Raw genomic sequence first — 5,340 nt, forward strand, 5'->3', positions numbered from 1 at the left:
TTCCCTTCTGCACCTAGTTGGGTTCTTTTGCCTGTTTTGTGCCATGGCATCTGTCTAGCCATCTCTTCGACCATGAAAAGACGTTGAAGTCTTGGTACAATTGGCATATACCGAAGAACATTAACAGGATCTTGGTCTGCGTCTTCTCACCCATACCGTTGTCTACCACAACATACCTGGATAACTTGCAGGGGCCGTAGTTCAAGTCCGCATACTGAAGCCTAAATAAGGCACATCCTTTCTCACAGGCATGTATCTTCTCATAGGGCATCTTAAGAGCACAAAGGATTTTGTCGAACTGGTACATGTTTGCAGGTAGTACATGGCCTTTGGTTAGAAAACGTCCAAATACTGTCATCATTGCGTCGTAACATTCTCTTCCCAAGTTGAATTGAGCCTTCATAGCCATTATTTGTGAGATGGCATCTAGCTGACAAAGCTCAGTGTGCTCGTGGAGAGGACGTTTTGAAGACTCCAACATTTCATTGAAGGCCTTTGTAGATTCCTCCATCTCATCGCCCGAGCCCCGAGCATCATCAAAGTCTTGCACCATGTCTTCCATCCTGGTACCATGCTCGTCGATGCGACGACAAAGCACCTCAGCTCTGGCACCTTGGGCAGACTCGCCATGAAATGTCCACACCATAAAACCTGGCATAAAACCCCTCTTCTACAGGTGTTTGCACATTTCATCCTCTGTCCTCTTGTGCCAATTGTCGCACCCGGTATAGGGGCACCAAGTTGTCCTCCGGCCATTTGCAAATGCGGCTCTCAGAAACCCCATGGTTTTTTATAAGAGGTAATAGCACCCCAGGTACCCTAACTTGCACACAATGTGATGATCTAGTCCCAAAGTTGCAAAACTAGACCAACCCATACCCCAACTTGCATCCAATGTGATGATATAGTCCCAGGCCAATCAGAGCTCGCCAATTGGCTGCCAAGTGGCTGGGCTGGTCAGCGCTGGCAGTTTTACACAAACCCCCCTGCCGTTTCCCTGATTCAACCCGCAGTTACCCCCACCTGAATTAAATCTGTCGGAGGAATCCACTTCACGTCCGGTCCTGCAGCAGCGATGGAGGGCAAGGAGGAGGATGTGCGGCTCGGGGCGAACAAGTACTCGGAGCGTCAGCCCATCGGCACGGCGGCGGAGGGGTCCGAGGACAAGGACAACAAGGAGCCCCCGCCGGCGCCGCTGTTCGAGCCCGGTGAGCTCAAGTCCCGGTCCTTCTACCGCACCGGCATCGCCGAGTTCATGGCCACCTTCCTCTTCCTCTACCTCACCATCCTCACCGTGATGGGCTACAGCGGCGCCACCTCTAAGTGCACCACCATCGGCATCCAGGGCATCGCCTGGTCCTTCGGCGGCATGATCTTCGCCCTCGTCTACTGCACTGCCGGCATCTCCGGTACTATTCTTCGCTCTCGGCTTCGTTCTTGTAGCTTTTTTGCTGTGCTAGCTGCTAACTGGTAAGGGATGGATGGGTGCAGGCGGGCACATCAACCCGGTGGTGACCTTCGGGCTGTTCCTAGCAAGGAAGCTGTCGCTGACCAGGGCGGTGTTCTACATCATCATCATGTAGTGCCTGGGCGCCATCTGCAGCGCGGACGTGGTGATGGGGTTCCAGCAGGGCCTGTACATGGGCAACAGCGGCGGCGCCAACCTGGTGGCACCCGGCTACACCAAGGGCTCCGGCCTCGGCGCCGAGATCATCGGCACCTTCGTCCTCGTCTACACCGTCTTCTCCGCCACCGACGCCAAGAGGAACGCCAGGGACTCTCACGTTCTGAGTACCATCACCGCCATTCTGTTCTTTCCCCCCGTCGACAGCTAGCAGTAAAGATGTTAAAATTTCCTTACTGTGCTTAGTTATTAATGATTATTTATTGTGTGTGGAACGTCGACAGATCCTCGCCCCGCTGCCAATCGGGTTCGCGGTGTTCCTAGTCCACCTGGTCACCATCCCCATCACCGGCACCGGCATCAACCCTGCGAGGAGCCTCGGCGCGGCCATCATCTACAACAGGGAGCACGCCTGGTCAGACCACGTGAGTGAACCAAAACCGAAACTGAAACCTAATAACACCCCTCCTTTCCTTTGTCTGAACTTGAAAGCATGGCACTTGCTTGTTTTCTGCGGCAGTAGTAACTGCAAGCATGTGGTAGCAGTAGCATTCAGAAGTAACTTAAAGTTGACGCAAACGCATAGCAACTCTCTTTGCAATCAAAAGACGCATAGCTACTCTCTATTGCACACCTAATTACCCGATGTGAAATTGGAAAGCTGATTAATCTGGTGAACCGATGTGACAGTGGCTGCAATAATTGAGCAGTTATAGCTGATGAGAGTACTGTATCATCTGCTACAAATGCCGAGAGACTTGACTCGGCGTAGCACGCAACCGCTGCCTTCTGGTAGCAGGACAGTGACTTGAGTGTCCATTGTAGATTATTACTCTGCGAAATTGTTTACTAGCATTATTGTGCTTATAGTAGTAATAAGGGCTAACATGTCCATCAAATTTTCGCGTTTGCAGTGGATCTTCTAGGTCGGCCCCTTCATCGGCGCCGCGCTGGCCGCCGTCTACCACCAGGTGGTCATCAGAGCCATCCCGTTCAAGACCAAGTCCTAAGCTGCTGTTCTTCCTGCTGCTACAAAGAAAGATGCCGACCCGAAGAGCAAGCAAGCTGCATTCTTCTTCCCATCAAATCGTGTTACCGTGGAATTCCAATTTGTCTTCCAAGTTTGATGTACTGCTAGTCTTGCTCTGTATTCACCTGAACCCAGACTTGTATGTAATCTCATCAGTACTCAGTTGTTGTGTGCTGCATGTTGTTATGCAAATTGAGCCAAGTTGTGTTTATGTGCCCCAACAACGACCAAGTGAACCCTCTCGACCGGACGTGAAGTGGATTCCTCTGACAGATTTAATTCAGGTGGGGGTAACTGTGGGTTGAATCAGGGAAATGGCAGGGGGTTTTGTGCAAAACTGCCAGCGCTGACCGGCCCAGCCACTTGGCAGCCAATTGGTGAGCTGTGATTGGCCTGAGACTAAATCATCACATTGGATGCAAGTTGGGGTATGGGTTGGTCTAGTTTTACAACTTTGGGACTAGATCATCACATTGTGTGCAAGTTAGGGTACCTGGGGTGCTATTACCTCTTTTTATAACCATTCAATGGTCATGTCTTTCTGACTAGTGTGACTGGTTTACATCCACGCACGATCACTCATCTTGCCTAGCTACTGGACACATAATATATATATATATATATATATATATATATATATATATATATATATATATCAGCATGTATATATTCATCAGTTAATGGAGTTTATCACTTTTATTACGTCCATGCAACCTAGACGCTAATAGGTAAAGATAGGTCCTAATGCCACGCGAGTATGTGTAGATTGGGTTCGTATTCCCATGCTCTACTCCGGATTTAACGCAAAATTTCGGTAGCACCTCCCCGCTGTTCTCCTGATACACGTCTCGGCAATAAGCAGAGAGGATGTGTACCCGGAGAACAGCAGGGAGGCACTGACAAAATTCTGCATCGGATCCGGAGTAGAGCATATGGGAAAATGAACCCAATCTACACATACTCGGGCTGTCCATGGATAACGTTGGACAATTCGAAAGAAACACGGTTATAAATATGCAAATGCATGCATATTTATAGATGTAACCCTTTCGAACGGGAGACGCATAGTGGTCATGCATACTGATGATTGAAGACACCTATAGCTAGCAAGTTTCATTGGCACGAAGATTGGAACAGAGCAAATGAAGGGGGGAGGAGGAGATGTCATTTGTGCTCACCCACGAACACAAGGGCAGAGCTCGTCAAACACTAGACCCTCGCAGGGACGAAAAAACTACACATTTAAATCAAAAGATGAGTAACATAGAAATATTGTTTTTTCGTCAACCTAACTAAATATTTACAATAGGACGGACGGGTTAGGGGGTTCCTCGGTGTCGATGGAACCCTAAATAGCAAGAATCATCGGTGTGAGATACATGTGGCGGTTGGTGTTGAACACTAGATGCACGTCCCACAAGTGACACCGGCGCCTGATATGTCTCCAACGTATCTATAATTTTGATTGCTCCATGCTGTTATATTATCATTCTTGGATGTTTTAGAATCATTTTATAGTCATTTTTTGGTACTAACCTATTGACATAGTGCCAAGTGTCAGTTGATATTTTCTGCATGTTTTTTACATCGTAGGAAATCAATATCAGACGGAGTCCAAATGCCATGCCACTTTATGATGATTTTTTATGGACCAAAAGGAAGAAGTTGGGCCCTGGTTGCACTTGGGGGGTCCCGAGGAGGGGACAACCCACCAAGGCGCGCCAGGAGGCCCAGGCGCGCCAGGAGGCCCAGGCTCGCCCTGGTTGGTTATGCCCACCTCGGGTGCCCCCCGGACCGCCTCTTTGCTCTATAAATACCCCAATATTCCAGAAACCCTAGAGGAGTCGACGAAATATTCATCCAGCCGCTGCAGAGTCCAGAACCACCAGATCCAATCTAGACACCATCATGGAGGGGTTCACCACTTCCATTGGTGCCTCTCCTATGATGCGTGAGTAGTTCTTTGTAGACCTACGGGTCCGTAGTTAGTAGCTACATGGCTTTCTCTCTCTCTCTCTCTTGATTATCAATACAATGGTCTCTTGGAGATCCATATGATGTAAGTCTTTTGGCGGTGTGTTTGTTGGGATCCGATGAACTTTGAGTTTATGATCAGATCTATGTCTTTATCCATGAAAGTTATTTGAGTCTTCTTTGATCTCTTATATGCTTGATTGCTTATAGCCTCGTATTTCTTCTCCGATATTTGGGTTTTGTTTGGCCAACTTGATCTATTTATCTTACAATGGGAAGAGGTGCTTGTCGGTGTCAAAACTGGTGGATCTCGGGTAGGGGGTCCTGAACTATGCGTCTAAGGCTAATGGTAATAGGAGGCTGGTGTCGGATTCCGGGTTCCGGCAGACCCTCTAGATTCGAACACTGGGGTGCGCGCGGAGATTTCACCCTCTACCTACCTGCGCCTCACCGCCTCGTTATGGATCTAAGCTATGAAAAGTGCAACACAAGAGAAACAAGGTTTATACTAGTTCGGGCCACCATTCTGGTGTAATACCCTACTCTAGTTTGTGGTGTGTGGATTGCCTCTTGGGCTGATGATGAACAATACAAGGAAGAACAGCCTCGCGAGGGTCTGTTCTTGGCTGGTGAGATGAAATGCCAGGGGGGAGTCCAGTTGCTCTCCCAGGTGATAATCCGATTGATTTCTAGATGCCTCCACCTTGTGGGT

General features: G+C 48.8%; 1 pseudogene; it reads left to right on the plus strand.

Moving 5' to 3' along the window:
- The first annotated feature begins 1,072 nt into the window (after positions 1-1,072).
- LOC123160234 (aquaporin PIP1-2-like) lies at positions 1,073-2,634 on the plus strand (annotated as a pseudogene).
- Positions 2,635-5,340: the final 2,706 nt, after the last annotated feature.

This window comes from Triticum aestivum, chromosome 7B, assembly GCF_018294505.1.
Source record: "Triticum aestivum cultivar Chinese Spring chromosome 7B, IWGSC CS RefSeq v2.1, whole genome shotgun sequence".
Classification (NCBI taxonomy): domain Eukaryota; kingdom Viridiplantae; phylum Streptophyta; class Magnoliopsida; order Poales; family Poaceae; genus Triticum; species Triticum aestivum.